Source organism: Hyla sarda, unplaced genomic scaffold (assembly GCF_029499605.1).
Source record: "Hyla sarda isolate aHylSar1 unplaced genomic scaffold, aHylSar1.hap1 scaffold_749, whole genome shotgun sequence".
Lineage (NCBI taxonomy): Eukaryota > Metazoa > Chordata > Amphibia > Anura > Hylidae > Hyla > Hyla sarda.
In genome coordinates, this window is record NW_026610772.1 from 103513 (window position 1) to 122184 (window position 18672).

The following is an 18672-nucleotide window of genomic DNA, read 5'->3' on the forward strand; positions in this document are numbered from 1 at the left end:
TCTTTGCCTTTGCAATACCACAGAAGCAATGCATGGTCAATGTACAGCAATGACACACCTGTGTGAACAGCCAGGAGACCCCCCCCCCCCATGTTATGTTACATAGTTACATAGTTAGTACGGTCGAAAAAAGACATATGTCCATCACGTTCAACCAGGGAATTAAGGGGTAGGGGTGTGGCGCGATATTGGGGAAGGGATGAGATTTTATATTTCTTCATAAGCATTAATCTTATTTTGTCAATTAGGAACATTCAGCACCCACCCGCTATCAAGGCAGCTGCCTATCATGTCATGCCCTACCTGCACAGGTGTGCTGGCTACTCAAATGATCCAATTAAGGAGGCCATTTAGTCAGCAGCAGCAGAAGTCCTGTGCCTGGACGCTCCAACAGGGGCCAGACACAAGCAGAAGCAGAAGCAGCAGAAGCAGCAGCAGCACCACCTTTTGTTTTTTGGCTGCAGCAGCAGCAAGGCCCACAGGGCTGGCTAGCTGGCTAGCCAGCAAGCAGGTAGCAATGAAAGTAGGAATCTTTCTTTTTAACCCTGTAAGGGGGTGGTGCACTGTACCCGAAGATACTGCCATATCGGGTCAATGCATAGGGCGACGGAAGCAAGCTTCGAAATCGGCCCCCGTTCTCAAAAATCCATTTAATATATGGTCCCCAGATAGGGGACGTATCAGATATTAAACTGATAAGAACAGATACTACACTTGATCTTAGCCAAAAGGCCGAGAAGCGATAACCGTGAAAGGGGCGGGCCCAACAAGGTCCCCTTCATGGGCACTATCACTGCTTGCTGTCAGGGAGGCTGCCAGACAATTTTCCATGCACACTCTGGGCTGGGGGGCAGTCAACCACCAGTACACACAGCAGAACCTAAACCCATACCATTATTGCTAAGCAGCAAGACAGGGGCCCATTGCACTCCCACGGGGCCTTTTTAAATGCAATCCATAACCCGGATTTGCCAGGAACCCTTCTTACTCCTCCTACTTGCATGTGACACTGGGCTTAGGATCTGCATAGGAAACACACACACAAGCACACACCTACCTTTGTTGCCTGCAGATGCCTCCTTGGCTGTCCCCAAACGGTATCAAACCAACACCCACGGGAAGCTGTAAGCATAGAGGACATGCCTGCACCCCATTGGACTTACCTGTGTGGGTTAAATCCGGGTTATTTGACAACCTATGGCGGTGATGGTTCTGCTCAGGCAGAGCAGTGCTGATGCTCCTCATAAAGCTGTCGCTGCTGTGAAGGTTCTAGGTGACATCACAAATCCCTTTGGTTACATACACAACAAAGCTGGGTTGTTGTTGTTTACACTCTGCAAGGCCTGTGGAAGTGAGTGACATCATAGCACTGTAGTTCTGAGGGTTCAAGATGGATGCAACAATCTCCTGTTGCTTCTATGAAGGCCGTAATAGACGACATCACCAAACAGCTCCATAGTCACATACACAGCAAAGGAGAGATGTTGTTTACACCTAGTGATGTCAGTGGTATTGAGTGACATCACAGCACAGTGCTAAGGCTCCTGGGCCTGGACACAGCAGCGGCTGCAATATCTCAACGGAGAATACGTTTATATCTATGTGTGTGTGTGCGCATATATATATATATATATATATATATATATATATATATATATATATTTCTCCGCCGAAATCACTTTTAAACCCATTTCCACCTTTTTTTCCCTTCTCTTCCTCTTACTTTTTTTTCACGTTTTTTTACGTTTTTCTCCTTTTCGCCTCTTTTCTGGGCGTATTATTCTTCTTTTTCTTCTTTTTTTTCGTCTAATGCATACCCCATCAGTGCAGCAATGCTTATTCAATACCGCCAGCAGATGGAGACACTGGGGGATAATTTTCTAAGGATTTATACTGATTTTTCCTGTCTGAATTTGTCGCACAGAAAGTTGCAGGCCAAATATGTGTGACATTTCTGCGACTTTAGCTTCTAGAGCATTTTTACAACATTATACATAGGTGCTGAATACATAAAAAGCGACTGTTCAGCGACAGACAAGTCGCATCGGCTGAAAGTAGGCCAGAATGTCAGTCCATGTTGGAGCAGGTTTAGATACAGTCTAAAGCATAGATCTCAAAGTCTGTGCACAGAATTTAGCAAGGGCCTCGCACCTTCTGATGCATCAGGTAGGTGCACAATAGCATAGCCTAACCCTCTGTACTTTGGTCTATATTGATGCGGGACATAGACAGCCAGCTGATGACCAATCCATTAGTGCAATGGATGGCTGGAAGCATTTGTCTTTGCCTTTGCAATACCACAGAAGCAATGCATGGTCAATGTACAGCAATGACACACCTGTGTGAACAGCCAGGAGACCCCCCCCCCCCATGTTATGTTACATAGTTACATAGTTAGTACGGTCGAAAAAAGACATATGTCCATCACGTTCAACCAGGGAATTAAGGGGTAGGGGTGTGGCGCGATATTGGGGAAGGGATGAGATTTTATATTTCTTCATAAGCATTAATCTTATTTTGTCAATTAGGAACATTCAGCACCCACCCGCTATCAAGGCAGCTGCCTATCATGTCATGCCCTACCTGCACAGGTGTGCTGGCTACTCAAATGATCCAATTAAGGAGGCCATTTAGTCAGCAGCAGCAGAAGTCCTGTGCCTGGACGCTCCAACAGGGGCCAGACACAAGCAGAAGCAGAAGCAGCAGAAGCAGCAGCAGCACCACCTTTTGTTTTTTGGCTGCAGCAGCAGCAAGGCCCACAGGGCTGGCTAGCTGGCTAGCCAGCAAGCAGGTAGCAATGAAAGTAGGAATCTTTCTTTTTAACCCTGTAAGGGGGTGGTGCACTGTACCCGAAGATACTGCCATATCGGGTCAATGCATAGGGCGACGGAAGCAAGCTTCGAAATCGGCCCCCGTTCTCAAAAATCCATTTAATATATGGTCCCCAGATAGGGGACGTATCAGATATTAAACTGATAAGAACAGATACTACACTTGATCTTAGCCAAAAGGCCGAGAAGCGATAACCGTGAAAGGGGCGGGCCCAACAAGGTCCCCTTCATGGGCACTATCACTGCTTGCTGTCAGGGAGGCTGCCAGACAATTTTCCATGCACACTCTGGGCTGGGGGGCAGTCAACCACCAGTACACACAGCAGAACCTAAACCCATACCATTATTGCTAAGCAGCAAGACAGGGGCCCATTGCACTCCCACGGGGCCTTTTTAAATGCAATCCATAACCCGGATTTGCCAGGAACCCTTCTTACTCCTCCTACTTGCATGTGACACTGGGCTTAGGATCTGCATAGGAAACACACACACAAGCACACACCTACCTTTGTTGCCTGCAGATGCCTCCTTGGCTGTCCCCAAACGGTATCAAACCAACACCCACAGGAAGCTGTAAGCATAGAGGACATGCCTGCACCCCATTGGACTTACCTGTGTGGGTTAAATCCGGGTTATTTGACAACCTATGGCGGTGATGGTTCTGCTCAGGCAGAGCAGTGCTGATGCTCCTCATAAAGCTGTCGCTGCTGTGAAGGTTCTAGGTGACATCACAAATCCCTTTGGTTACATACACAACAAAGCTGGGTTGTTGTTGTTTACACTCTGCAAGGCCTGTGGAAGTGAGTGACATCATAGCACTGTAGTTCTGAGGGTTCAAGATGGATGCAACAATCTCCTGTTGCTTCTATGAAGGCCGTAATAGACGACATCACCAAACAGCTCCATAGTCACATACACAGCAAAGGAGAGATGTTGTTTACACCTAGTGATGTCAGTGGTATTGAGTGACATCACAGCACAGTGCTAAGGCTCCTGGGCCTGGACACAGCAGCGGCTGCAATATCTCAACGGAGAATACGTTTATATCTATGTGTGTGTGTGCGCATATATATATATATATATATATATATATATATATATATATATATATATTTCTCCGCCGAAATCACTTTTAAACCCATTTCCACCTTTTTTTCCCTTCTCTTCCTCTTACTTTTTTTTCACGTTTTTTTACGTTTTTCTCCTTTTCGCCTCTTTTCTGGGCGTATTATTCTTCTTTTTCTTCTTTTTTTTCGTCTAATGCATACCCCATCAGTGCAGCAATGCTTATTCAATACCGCCAGCAGATGGAGACACTGGGGGATAATTTTCTAAGGATTTATACTGATTTTTCCTGTCTGAATTTGTCGCACAGAAAGTTGCAGGCCAAATATGTGTGACATTTCTGCGACTTTAGCTTCTAGAGCATTTTTACAACATTATACATAGGTGCTGAATACATAAAAAGCGACTGTTCAGCGACAGACAAGTCGCATCGGCTGAAAGTAGGCCAGAATGTCAGTCCATGTTGGAGCAGGTTTAGATACAGTCTAAAGCATAGATCTCAAAGTCTGTGCACAGAATTTAGCAAGGGCCTCGCACCTTCTGATGCATCAGGTAGGTGCACAATAGCATAGCCTAACCCTCTGTACTTTGGTCTATATTGATGCGGGACATAGACAGCCAGCTGATGACCAATCCATTAGTGCAATGGATGGCTGGAAGCATTTGTCTTTGCCTTTGCAATACCACAGAAGCAATGCATGGTCAATGTACAGCAATGACACACCTGTGTGAACAGCCAGGAGACCCCCCCCCCCCATGTTATGTTACATAGTTACATAGTTAGTACGGTCGAAAAAAGACATATGTCCATCACGTTCAACCAGGGAATTAAGGGGTAGGGGTGTGGCGCGATATTGGGGAAGGGATGAGATTTTATATTTCTTCATAAGCATTAATCTTATTTTGTCAATTAGGAACATTCAGCACCCACCCGCTATCAAGGCAGCTGCCTATCATGTCATGCCCTACCTGCACAGGTGTGCTGGCTACTCAAATGATCCAATTAAGGAGGCCATTTAGTCAGCAGCAGCAGAAGTCCTGTGCCTGGACGCTCCAACAGGGGCCAGACACAAGCAGAAGCAGAAGCAGCAGAAGCAGCAGCAGCACCACCTTTTGTTTTTTGGCTGCAGCAGCAGCAAGGCCCACAGGGCTGGCTAGCTGGCTAGCCAGCAAGCAGGTAGCAATGAAAGTAGGAATCTTTCTTTTTAACCCTGTAAGGGGGTGGTGCACTGTACCCGAAGATACTGCCATATCGGGTCAATGCATAGGGCGACGGAAGCAAGCTTCGAAATCGGCCCCCGTTCTCAAAAATCCATTTAATATATGGTCCCCAGATAGGGGACGTATCAGATATTAAACTGATAAGAACAGATACTACACTTGATCTTAGCCAAAAGGCCGAGAAGCGATAACCGTGAAAGGGGCGGGCCCAACAAGGTCCCCTTCATGGGCACTATCACTGCTTGCTGTCAGGGAGGCTGCCAGACAATTTTCCATGCACACTCTGGGCTGGGGGGCAGTCAACCACCAGTACACACAGCAGAACCTAAACCCATACCATTATTGCTAAGCAGCAAGACAGGGGCCCATTGCACTCCCACGGGGCCTTTTTAAATGCAATCCATAACCCGGATTTGCCAGGAACCCTTCTTACTCCTCCTACTTGCATGTGACACTGGGCTTAGGATCTGCATAGGAAACACACACACAAGCACACACCTACCTTTGTTGCCTGCAGATGCCTCCTTGGCTGTCCCCAAACGGTATCAAACCAACACCCACGGGAAGCTGTAAGCATAGAGGACATGCCTGCACCCCATTGGACTTACCTGTGTGGGTTAAATCCGGGTTATTTGACAACCTATGGCGGTGATGGTTCTGCTCAGGCAGAGCAGTGCTGATGCTCCTCATAAAGCTGTCGCTGCTGTGAAGGTTCTAGGTGACATCACAAATCCCTTTGGTTACATACACAACAAAGCTGGGTTGTTGTTGTTTACACTCTGCAAGGCCTGTGGAAGTGAGTGACATCATAGCACTGTAGTTCTGAGGGTTCAAGATGGATGCAACAATCTCCTGTTGCTTCTATGAAGGCCGTAATAGACGACATCACCAAACAGCTCCATAGTCACATACACAGCAAAGGAGAGATGTTGTTTACACCTAGTGATGTCAGTGGTATTGAGTGACATCACAGCACAGTGCTAAGGCTCCTGGGCCTGGACACAGCAGCGGCTGCAATATCTCAACGGAGAATACGTTTATATCTATGTGTGTGTGTGCGCATATATATATATATATATATATATATATATATATATATATATTTCTCCGCCGAAATCACTTTTAAACCCATTTCCACCTTTTTTTCCCTTCTCTTCCTCTTACTTTTTTTTCACGTTTTTTTACGTTTTTCTCCTTTTCGCCTCTTTTCTGGGCGTATTATTCTTCTTTTTCTTCTTTTTTTTCGTCTAATGCATACCCCATCAGTGCAGCAATGCTTATTCAATACCGCCAGCAGATGGAGACACTGGGGGATAATTTTCTAAGGATTTATACTGATTTTTCCTGTCTGAATTTGTCGCACAGAAAGTTGCAGGCCAAATATGTGTGACATTTCTGCGACTTTAGCTTCTAGAGCATTTTTACAACATTATACATAGGTGCTGAATACATAAAAAGCGACTGTTCAGCGACAGACAAGTCGCATCGGCTGAAAGTAGGCCAGAATGTCAGTCCATGTTGGAGCAGGTTTAGATACAGTCTAAAGCATAGATCTCAAAGTCTGTGCACAGAATTTAGCAAGGGCCTCGCACCTTCTGATGCATCAGGTAGGTGCACAATAGCATAGCCTAACCCTCTGTACTTTGGTCTATATTGATGCGGGACATAGACAGCCAGCTGATGACCAATCCATTAGTGCAATGGATGGCTGGAAGCATTTGTCTTTGCCTTTGCAATACCACAGAAGCAATGCATGGTCAATGTACAGCAATGACACACCTGTGTGAACAGCCAGGAGACCCCCCCCCCCATGTTATGTTACATAGTTACATAGTTAGTACGGTCGAAAAAAGACATATGTCCATCACGTTCAACCAGGGAATTAAGGGGTAGGGGTGTGGCGCGATATTGGGGAAGGGATGAGATTTTATATTTCTTCATAAGCATTAATCTTATTTTGTCAATTAGGAACATTCAGCACCCACCCGCTATCAAGGCAGCTGCCTATCATGTCATGCCCTACCTGCACAGGTGTGCTGGCTACTCAAATGATCCAATTAAGGAGGCCATTTAGTCAGCAGCAGCAGAAGTCCTGTGCCTGGACGCTCCAACAGGGGCCAGACACAAGCAGAAGCAGAAGCAGCAGAAGCAGCAGCAGCACCACCTTTTGTTTTTTGGCTGCAGCAGCAGCAAGGCCCACAGGGCTGGCTAGCTGGCTAGCCAGCAAGCAGGTAGCAATGAAAGTAGGAATCTTTCTTTTTAACCCTGTAAGGGGGTGGTGCACTGTACCCGAAGATACTGCCATATCGGGTCAATGCATAGGGCGACGGAAGCAAGCTTCGAAATCGGCCCCCGTTCTCAAAAATCCATTTAATATATGGTCCCCAGATAGGGGACGTATCAGATATTAAACTGATAAGAACAGATTTTTTTTTTAGTTAACCCTCAGAACTCCATCAGAGCTCTAAGATCTTATTTGAGCTTGATTTTTTGTTCATCATCAGGAAAACCCGTTTTTCTTTATTTCTTTATCTCTTTTTTTTTTTTTTTTTTAAACAATAAAAGAAACCATATTTAAAACATAAAAAAAACATAAAAAAAATTATCAAACCAAAACTAACCATACTATAATTCTATAATTTCTTAAAGAAAAATTACCCAAATGTCATTCCTCTTCTCCATGCAAAGACCATCAAGAAGTCTAAGAAACCACAAGTTATAGATCCACTCAGCATCTCACTTTTGGCTGGAATCGCCAGCCACGCTGGAACCTTGTATGTTTCCACAAATCTATCTATATCTGCGTGAAAGGAACAATAGACTTTATCCCTTGCTTCATTGACTTTGATTCCCAATCTTTCTTTCAGATTTCCCAAATCCTCGTCAAAGGCTTTTTTCTCTTTTTTTGACACACTCTTGAAGACAACATCAAGAGAGCCTCCATACTCTACCGGTACATATTCTTCTTCATTTTCTTTCCTTTTCTTCTCCTCCATCACTTTCCTGGTTGGAGTTTCCTCCTCTTCAGGTTCTTCCCTCACATCAGTTTCCTCCTCCCTACTTCGTTTCATAACCTCCTTTTTCTTCTTCTTCTTCTTAGGACACATTATTGCCAGGTGTCCCTCATCACCACATAGATGACACTTTTTCTTCACCTTACATGCTTCTGGCTCATGGCCTTCTTCTTGGCATTTATAGCACCAAACAATATCACAAAAATCTTTCCTATGGCCATACCTTTTACACTTTCGACAAAAGTCGTCCATGCCTGAAAAGAACAGGTCCCCATTTACTGGGCCAATCTTAAAACGCCCTGGGGGATAAATTAGGTTTCCATCGGGTGTTTTCTGAAACTTCACTTGAAATTTCCACTTTGTCGTCCAAAGTCCATATTGATTATAGATCTTGCCTTTTGGCTTCACCTCCTCACAGAATCTAGAAAGGAACAGAACAATCTCTTCTTCTGTGATATACGGACTGTACATCCTCACAGTTATAAGTCTTTCCCGAGTCGGGAAATGGGGAGTAATCTCTACCCCTCCCAACTTAGGGTGCGACTTCCACAGCAATGCTTTATTGCAGAACACACCATAGTCCTCCTCCGAAACCAGAACCACATCATAGACTCCACTTCTTGGAAATTCCAGCATCGATAATATCTGGTCCTTCCTCAGCTCAAAAAGCTGGAACAAAATCTCCTCCACCACGAAGAATAAACCTCTCTCCTTCTTTCCAGCATCCAAAAGAGTAATTCGGACTCCATTTCGTAGTCTGGCGTAGCTAGGTACACCTCCAGCAGACTCTTCTTTCTTGTCAGCCTCCTCCATCGCAGAAAAAACACCTCCCCTACTGCAGGCAGGTAGGTAGGTGGTGATCGCTCCTCGTTGCCCGGGGACTAAGCCGCCACCCTGATGTCAGCAAGGGGGTTTAGTCCCACCATATAGATGGGACGATCCCCCAGGGAAAAGGAGCGGGTACCCCGGGCACCTTCCAGCCAGATCAAGCAAGCAGATACTACACTTGATCTTAGCCAAAAGGCCGAGAAGCGATAACCGTGAAAGGGGCGGGCCCAACAAGGTCCCCTTCATGGGCACTATCACTGCTTGCTGTCAGGGAGGCTGCCAGACAATTTTCCATGCACACTCTGGGCTGGGGGGCAGTCAACCACCAGTACACACAGCAGAACCTAAACCCATACCATTATTGCTAAGCAGCAAGACAGGGGCCCATTGCACTCCCACGGGGCCTTTTTAAATGCAATCCATAACCCGGATTTGCCAGGAACCCTTCTTACTCCTCCTACTTGCATGTGACACTGGGCTTAGGATCTGCATAGGAAACACACACACAAGCACACACCTACCTTTGTTGCCTGCAGATGCCTCCTTGGCTGTCCCCAAACGGTATCAAACCAACACCCACGGGAAGCTGTAAGCATAGAGGACATGCCTGCACCCCATTGGACTTACCTGTGTGGGTTAAATCCGGGTTATTTGACAACCTATGGCGGTGATGGTTCTGCTCAGGCAGAGCAGTGCTGATGCTCCTCATAAAGCTGTCGCTGCTGTGAAGGTTCTAGGTGACATCACAAATCCCTTTGGTTACATACACAACAAAGCTGGGTTGTTGTTGTTTACACTCTGCAAGGCCTGTGGAAGTGAGTGACATCATAGCACTGTAGTTCTGAGGGTTCAAGATGGATGCAACAATCTCCTGTTGCTTCTATGAAGGCCGTAATAGACGACATCACCAAACAGCTCCATAGTCACATACACAGCAAAGGAGAGATGTTGTTTACACCTAGTGATGTCAGTGGTATTGAGTGACATCACAGCACAGTGCTAAGGCTCCTGGGCCTGGACACAGCAGCGGCTGCAATATCTCAACGGAGAATACGTTTATATCTATGTGTGTGTGTGCGCATATATATATATATATATATATATATATATATATTTCTCCGCCGAAATCACTTTTAAACCCATTTCCACCTTTTTTTCCCTTCTCTTCCTCTTACTTTTTTTTCACGTTTTTTTACGTTTTTCTCCTTTTCGCCTCTTTTCTGGGCGTATTATTCTTCTTTTTCTTCTTTTTTTTCGTCTAATGCATACCCCATCAGTGCAGCAATGCTTATTCAATACCGCCAGCAGATGGAGACACTGGGGGATAATTTTCTAAGGATTTATACTGATTTTTCCTGTCTGAATTTGTCGCACAGAAAGTTGCAGGCCAAATATGTGTGACATTTCTGCGACTTTAGCTTCTAGAGCATTTTTACAACATTATACATAGGTGCTGAATACATAAAAAGCGACTGTTCAGCGACAGACAAGTCGCATCGGCTGAAAGTAGGCCAGAATGTCAGTCCATGTTGGAGCAGGTTTAGATACAGTCTAAAGCATAGATCTCAAAGTCTGTGCACAGAATTTAGCAAGGGCCTCGCACCTTCTGATGCATCAGGTAGGTGCACAATAGCATAGCCTAACCCTCTGTACTTTGGTCTATATTGATGCGGGACATAGACAGCCAGCTGATGACCAATCCATTAGTGCAATGGATGGCTGGAAGCATTTGTCTTTGCCTTTGCAATACCACAGAAGCAATGCATGGTCAATGTACAGCAATGACACACCTGTGTGAACAGCCAGGAGACCCCCCCCCCCATGTTATGTTACATAGTTACATAGTTAGTACGGTCGAAAAAAGACATATGTCCATCACGTTCAACCAGGGAATTAAGGGGTAGGGGTGTGGCGCGATATTGGGGAAGGGATGAGATTTTATATTTCTTCATAAGCATTAATCTTATTTTGTCAATTAGGAACATTCAGCACCCACCCGCTATCAAGGCAGCTGCCTATCATGTCATGCCCTACCTGCACAGGTGTGCTGGCTACTCAAATGATCCAATTAAGGAGGCCATTTAGTCAGCAGCAGCAGAAGTCCTGTGCCTGGACGCTCCAACAGGGGCCAGACACAAGCAGAAGCAGAAGCAGCAGAAGCAGCAGCAGCACCACCTTTTGTTTTTTGGCTGCAGCAGCAGCAAGGCCCACAGGGCTGGCTAGCTGGCTAGCCAGCAAGCAGGTAGCAATGAAAGTAGGAATCTTTCTTTTTAACCCTGTAAGGGGGTGGTGCACTGTACCCGAAGATACTGCCATATCGGGTCAATGCATAGGGCGACGGAAGCAAGCTTCGAAATCGGCCCCCGTTCTCAAAAATCCATTTAATATATGGTCCCCAGATAGGGGACGTATCAGATATTAAACTGATAAGAACAGATACTACACTTGATCTTAGCCAAAAGGCCGAGAAGCGATAACCGTGAAAGGGGCGGGCCCAACAAGGTCCCCTTCATGGGCACTATCACTGCTTGCTGTCAGGGAGGCTGCCAGACAATTTTCCATGCACACTCTGGGCTGGGGGGCAGTCAACCACCAGTACACACAGCAGAACCTAAACCCATACCATTATTGCTAAGCAGCAAGACAGGGGCCCATTGCACTCCCACGGGGCCTTTTTAAATGCAATCCATAACCCGGATTTGCCAGGAACCCTTCTTACTCCTCCTACTTGCATGTGACACTGGGCTTAGGATCTGCATAGGAAACACACACACAAGCACACACCTACCTTTGTTGCCTGCAGATGCCTCCTTGGCTGTCCCCAAACGGTATCAAACCAACACCCACGGGAAGCTGTAAGCATAGAGGACATGCCTGCACCCCATTGGACTTACCTGTGTGGGTTAAATCCGGGTTATTTGACAACCTATGGCGGTGATGGTTCTGCTCAGGCAGAGCAGTGCTGATGCTCCTCATAAAGCTGTCGCTGCTGTGAAGGTTCTAGGTGACATCACAAATCCCTTTGGTTACATACACAACAAAGCTGGGTTGTTGTTGTTTACACTCTGCAAGGCCTGTGGAAGTGAGTGACATCATAGCACTGTAGTTCTGAGGGTTCAAGATGGATGCAACAATCTCCTGTTGCTTCTATGAAGGCCGTAATAGACGACATCACCAAACAGCTCCATAGTCACATACACAGCAAAGGAGAGATGTTGTTTACACCTAGTGATGTCAGTGGTATTGAGTGACATCACAGCACAGTGCTAAGGCTCCTGGGCCTGGACACAGCAGCGGCTGCAATATCTCAACGGAGAATACGTTTATATCTATGTGTGTGTGTGCGCATATATATATATATATATATATATATATATATATATATATATATATATATTTCTCCGCCGAAATCACTTTTAAACCCATTTCCACCTTTTTTTCCCTTCTCTTCCTCTTACTTTTTTTTCACGTTTTTTTACGTTTTTCTCCTTTTCGCCTCTTTTCTGGGCGTATTATTCTTCTTTTTCTTCTTTTTTTTCGTCTAATGCATACCCCATCAGTGCAGCAATGCTTATTCAATACCGCCAGCAGATGGAGACACTGGGGGATAATTTTCTAAGGATTTATACTGATTTTTCCTGTCTGAATTTGTCGCACAGAAAGTTGCAGGCCAAATATGTGTGACATTTCTGCGACTTTAGCTTCTAGAGCATTTTTACAACATTATACATAGGTGCTGAATACATAAAAAGCGACTGTTCAGCGACAGACAAGTCGCATCGGCTGAAAGTAGGCCAGAATGTCAGTCCATGTTGGAGCAGGTTTAGATACAGTCTAAAGCATAGATCTCAAAGTCTGTGCACAGAATTTAGCAAGGGCCTCGCACCTTCTGATGCATCAGGTAGGTGCACAATAGCATAGCCTAACCCTCTGTACTTTGGTCTATATTGATGCGGGACATAGACAGCCAGCTGATGACCAATCCATTAGTGCAATGGATGGCTGGAAGCATTTGTCTTTGCCTTTGCAATACCACAGAAGCAATGCATGGTCAATGTACAGCAATGACACACCTGTGTGAACAGCCAGGAGACCCCCCCCCCCATGTTATGTTACATAGTTACATAGTTAGTACGGTCGAAAAAAGACATATGTCCATCACGTTCAACCAGGGAATTAAGGGGTAGGGGTGTGGCGCGATATTGGGGAAGGGATGAGATTTTATATTTCTTCATAAGCATTAATCTTATTTTGTCAATTAGGAACATTCAGCACCCACCCGCTATCAAGGCAGCTGCCTATCATGTCATGCCCTACCTGCACAGGTGTGCTGGCTACTCAAATGATCCAATTAAGGAGGCCATTTAGTCAGCAGCAGCAGAAGTCCTGTGCCTGGACGCTCCAACAGGGGCCAGACACAAGCAGAAGCAGAAGCAGCAGAAGCAGCAGCAGCACCACCTTTTGTTTTTTGGCTGCAGCAGCAGCAAGGCCCACAGGGCTGGCTAGCTGGCTAGCCAGCAAGCAGGTAGCAATGAAAGTAGGAATCTTTCTTTTTAACCCTGTAAGGGGGTGGTGCACTGTACCCGAAGATACTGCCATATCGGGTCAATGCATAGGGCGACGGAAGCAAGCTTCGAAATCGGCCCCCGTTCTCAAAAATCCATTTAATATATGGTCCCCAGATAGGGGACGTATCAGATATTAAACTGATAAGAACAGATACTACACTTGATCTTAGCCAAAAGGCCGAGAAGCGATAACCGTGAAAGGGGCGGGCCCAACAAGGTCCCCTTCATGGGCACTATCACTGCTTGCTGTCAGGGAGGCTGCCAGACAATTTTCCATGCACACTCTGGGCTGGGGGGCAGTCAACCACCAGTACACACAGCAGAACCTAAACCCATACCATTATTGCTAAGCAGCAAGACAGGGGCCCATTGCACTCCCACGGGGCCTTTTTAAATGCAATCCATAACCCGGATTTGCCAGGAACCCTTCTTACTCCTCCTACTTGCATGTGACACTGGGCTTAGGATCTGCATAGGAAACACACACACAAGCACACACCTACCTTTGTTGCCTGCAGATGCCTCCTTGGCTGTCCCCAAACGGTATCAAACCAACACCCACGGGAAGCTGTAAGCATAGAGGACATGCCTGCACCCCATTGGACTTACCTGTGTGGGTTAAATCCGGGTTATTTGACAACCTATGGCGGTGATGGTTCTGCTCAGGCAGAGCAGTGCTGATGCTCCTCATAAAGCTGTCGCTGCTGTGAAGGTTCTAGGTGACATCACAAATCCCTTTGGTTACATACACAACAAAGCTGGGTTGTTGTTGTTTACACTCTGCAAGGCCTGTGGAAGTGAGTGACATCATAGCACTGTAGTTCTGAGGGTTCAAGATGGATGCAACAATCTCCTGTTGCTTCTATGAAGGCCGTAATAGACGACATCACCAAACAGCTCCATAGTCACATACACAGCAAAGGAGAGATGTTGTTTACACCTAGTGATGTCAGTGGTATTGAGTGACATCACAGCACAGTGCTAAGGCTCCTGGGCCTGGACACAGCAGCGGCTGCAATATCTCAACGGAGAATACGTTTATATCTATGTGTGTGTGTGCGCATATATATATATATATATATATATATATATATATATATATATATTTCTCCGCCGAAATCACTTTTAAACCCATTTCCACCTTTTTTTCCCTTCTCTTCCTCTTACTTTTTTTTCACGTTTTTTTACGTTTTTCTCCTTTTCGCCTCTTTTCTGGGCGTATTATTCTTCTTTTTCTTCTTTTTTTTCGTCTAATGCATACCCCATCAGTGCAGCAATGCTTATTCAATACCGCCAGCAGATGGAGACACTGGGGGATAATTTTCTAAGGATTTATACTGATTTTTCCTGTCTGAATTTGTCGCACAGAAAGTTGCAGGCCAAATATGTGTGACATTTCTGCGACTTTAGCTTCTAGAGCATTTTTACAACATTATACATAGGTGCTGAATACATAAAAAGCGACTGTTCAGCGACAGACAAGTCGCATCGGCTGAAAGTAGGCCAGAATGTCAGTCCATGTTGGAGCAGGTTTAGATACAGTCTAAAGCATAGATCTCAAAGTCTGTGCACAGAATTTAGCAAGGGCCTCGCACCTTCTGATGCATCAGGTAGGTGCACAATAGCATAGCCTAACCCTCTGTACTTTGGTCTATATTGATGCGGGACATAGACAGCCAGCTGATGACCAATCCATTAGTGCAATGGATGGCTGGAAGCATTTGTCTTTGCCTTTGCAATACCACAGAAGCAATGCATGGTCAATGTACAGCAATGACACACCTGTGTGAACAGCCAGGAGACCCCCCCCCCCATGTTATGTTACATAGTTACATAGTTAGTACGGTCGAAAAAAGACATATGTCCATCACGTTCAACCAGGGAATTAAGGGGTAGGGGTGTGGCGCGATATTGGGGAAGGGATGAGATTTTATATTTCTTCATAAGCATTAATCTTATTTTGTCAATTAGGAACATTCAGCACCCACCCGCTATCAAGGCAGCTGCCTATCATGTCATGCCCTACCTGCACAGGTGTGCTGGCTACTCAAATGATCCAATTAAGGAGGCCATTTAGTCAGCAGCAGCAGAAGTCCTGTGCCTGGACGCTCCAACAGGGGCCAGACACAAGCAGAAGCAGAAGCAGCAGAAGCAGCAGCAGCACCACCTTTTGTTTTTTGGCTGCAGCAGCAGCAAGGCCCACAGGGCTGGCTAGCTGGCTAGCCAGCAAGCAGGTAGCAATGAAAGTAGGAATCTTTCTTTTTAACCCTGTAAGGGGGTGGTGCACTGTACCCGAAGATACTGCCATATCGGGTCAATGCATAGGGCGACGGAAGCAAGCTTCGAAATCGGCCCCCGTTCTCAAAAATCCATTTAATATATGGTCCCCAGATAGGGGACGTATCAGATATTAAACTGATAAGAACAGATTTTAAGTTAGCCCTCAGAACTCACTCAGAGTTCCAAGATCTTATTTGGAACTCAATTTTGTGTTCATCATCAGGTAACATGTTTTTATTTCTTTTCTTAAACACTAATGAAACAAAATAGAACATTTAAAAACAAAATAAGAAACAACATAAAATAGCAAAACCAAACATTACTTTCTAATTAAGCAAAACCAAATTAGAAGGTCATCCCCTTCCTCCATGCAAACACCATTAGAAAGTCTATCAGTCCTCGACTGATATTGCCATTTGCTATATCTTTCTTAACTTGAGACGCTAACCAGCCTGGAATTTTATACGTTTCAACAAAACGGTTCATGTCTGCCTTGAAAGAAAAATAGACTTTATCCCGAGCTTCTTCTTCCCGGTTCTTCAAGCCTATCTTTAGATCCATCATATCTTTGTCAAACGTTTTTCTTTCTGCTTCCGACAAATTTTCCAACAAACCACCAAGCACACCAAAATACTGCACTGGCACATACACTTCCTCCTCTCTCTTCTTCTTCTGCTCTGTAGGTCTTCTAGTTGGAACCTGCTCCACTTCTGGTTCTTTCACTTCAGCTGGTTCCTCTCTGCTTCTTTTTACAGCTTCCTTTTTCTCTGAATTTTTCTCAGACTTTTTCTTAGGACACGAGCCAAGCAGATGGCCCTCCTCACCACACAGATGGCATTTCCTTTTCTTTTGACAATTTTCCACGTCGTGACCCTCCTCTTGACACTTGAAACACCACAAAAACGTGCAATCCTCCTTTCTGTGACCGTACTGTTTACATTTGCGGCAAAAATCTTGCATGCCAGAAAAATACAGATCCCCGTTCACAGAACCAATTTTAAACCGTCCTGGGGGGATCACTAACTTGCCATCTGCCATTTTAAATTTCACATGGAACCTCCACTTGGTGGTCCATAGTCCATATTGATTAAATACCTTGCCTTTAGGCAGAACACTGTCACAGAATCGAGACAAAAAGGTAACGATATCCTCCTCCGAAGTATATGGGCTATACATCCTTATAGTCACCAATCGTTCTCTACGTGGGAAATGTGGAACTATCTCCACCCCTTCCAAAACCGGACATACCTTCTTTTGCTGCAATATGTTCCAAAATGACTCATAGTCCTCTTCAGAAGCCAGCACCACGTCGTAGTATCCACTTCTGGGAAACTCAAGCATGGATAGGATTTGCTCCCTCTTGACTTCCAGCAACTTAAACAGCACTTCTTCCACGACAAAGACAAGGCCTCTTTCCTTCTTCCGGACATCGAGCAGGGAAATACGAACTCCATTCCGAAGTCTCGCAAAAGGCGGCACGCCTTCCGAAGAAAAAACGCAATCTTCCTCCATGTCCATGATGTCCAGACACCTCCCCCACCGAAGTAGGTAGGTGGGGATCGCCTCCCGTTGTCTGGGGACTAAGCCGGCTCCCTGATAGCAGCAGGGGGGTGAAGTCCCTCCGTTAAGAAGGACGATCCCCCCAGGCAAAGGAGCCGGGTACCCCAGACACCCTCTGGCCAGACCAAGTGAGCAGAACTACACTTGATCTTAGCCAAAAGGCCGAGAAGCGATAACCGTGAAAGGGGCGGGCCCAACAAGGTCCCCTTCATGGGCACTATCACTGCTTGCTGTCAGGGAGGCTGCCAGACAATTTTCCATGCACACTCTGGGCTGGGGGGCAGTCAACCACCAGTACACACAGCAGAACCTAAACCCATACCATTATTGCTAAGCAGCAAGACAGGGGCCCATTGCACTCCCACGGGGCCTTTTTAAATGCAATCCATAACCCGGATTTGCCAGGAACCCTTCTTACTCCTCCTACTTGCATGTGACACTGGGCTTAGGATCTGCATAGGAAACACACACACAAGCACACACCTACCTTTGTTGCCTGCAGATGCCTCCTTGGCTGTCCCCAAACGGTATCAAACCAACACCCACGGGAAGCTGTAAGCATAGAGGACATGCCTGCACCCCATTGGACTTACCTGTGTGGGTTAAATCCGGGTTATTTGACAACCTATGGCGGTGATGGTTCTGCTCAGGCAGAGCAGTGCTGATGCTCCTCATAAAGCTGTCGCTGCTGTGAAGGTTCTAGGTGACATCACAAATCCCTTTGGTTACATACACAACAAAGCTGGGTTGTTGTTGTTTACACTCTGCAAGGCCTGTGGAAGTGAGTGACATCATAGCACTGTAGTTCTGAGGGTTCAAGATGGATGCAACAATCTCCTGTTGCTTCTATGAAGGCCGTAATAGACGACATCACCAAACAGCTCCATAGTCACATACACAGCAAAGGAGAGATGTTGTTTACACCTAGTGATGTCAGTGGTATTGAGTGACATCACAGCACAGTGCTAAGGCTCCTGGGCCTGGACACAGCAGCGGCTGCAATATCTCAACGGAGAATACGTTTATATCTATGTGTGTGTGTGCGCATATATATATATATATATATATATATATATATATATATATATTTCTCCGCCGAAATCACTTTTAAACCCATTTCCACCTTTTTTTCCCTTCTCTTCCTCTTACTTTTTTTTCACGTTTTTTTACGTTTTTCTCCTTTTCGCCTCTTTTCTGGGCGTATTATTCTTCTTTTTCTTCTTTTTTTTCGTCTAATGCATACCCCATCAGTGCAGCAATGCTTATTCAATACCGCCAGCAGATGGAGACACTGGGGGATAATTT

The 18672-nt window shown here is 45.6% G+C and overlaps 7 non-coding genes and 1 pseudogene across 7 annotated transcripts; all 8 read right to left on the minus strand.

The window, feature by feature from the left end:
* Positions 1–553: 553 nt before the first annotated feature.
* On the minus strand, positions 554–744 carry LOC130345312 (U2 spliceosomal RNA). The gene has a single exon (XR_008884042.1). It is a non-coding gene; the product is annotated as a U2 spliceosomal RNA (small nuclear RNA).
* Positions 745–2833: 2089 nt separating this feature from the next.
* LOC130345313 (U2 spliceosomal RNA) lies at positions 2834–3024 on the minus strand. The gene has a single exon (XR_008884043.1). It is a non-coding gene; the product is annotated as a U2 spliceosomal RNA (small nuclear RNA).
* A 2091-nt stretch (positions 3025–5115) lies between these two features.
* LOC130345314 (U2 spliceosomal RNA) lies at positions 5116–5306 on the minus strand. The gene has a single exon (XR_008884044.1). It is a non-coding gene; the product is annotated as a U2 spliceosomal RNA (small nuclear RNA).
* A 2084-nt stretch (positions 5307–7390) lies between these two features.
* Positions 7391–7574, minus strand: LOC130345266 (U2 spliceosomal RNA). Its single transcript, XR_008884000.1, has one exon. It is a non-coding gene; the product is annotated as a U2 spliceosomal RNA (small nuclear RNA).
* Positions 7575–9037: 1463 nt separating this feature from the next.
* LOC130345270 (U2 spliceosomal RNA) lies at positions 9038–9167 on the minus strand (annotated as a pseudogene).
* A 2076-nt stretch (positions 9168–11243) lies between these two features.
* LOC130345315 (U2 spliceosomal RNA) lies at positions 11244–11434 on the minus strand. The gene has a single exon (XR_008884045.1). It is a non-coding gene; the product is annotated as a U2 spliceosomal RNA (small nuclear RNA).
* Positions 11435–13526: 2092 nt separating this feature from the next.
* LOC130345316 (U2 spliceosomal RNA) lies at positions 13527–13717 on the minus strand. Its single transcript, XR_008884047.1, has one exon. It is a non-coding gene; the product is annotated as a U2 spliceosomal RNA (small nuclear RNA).
* Positions 13718–15803: 2086 nt separating this feature from the next.
* On the minus strand, positions 15804–16001 carry LOC130345263 (U2 spliceosomal RNA). Its single transcript, XR_008883998.1, has one exon. It is a non-coding gene; the product is annotated as a U2 spliceosomal RNA (small nuclear RNA).
* Positions 16002–18672: the final 2671 nt, after the last annotated feature.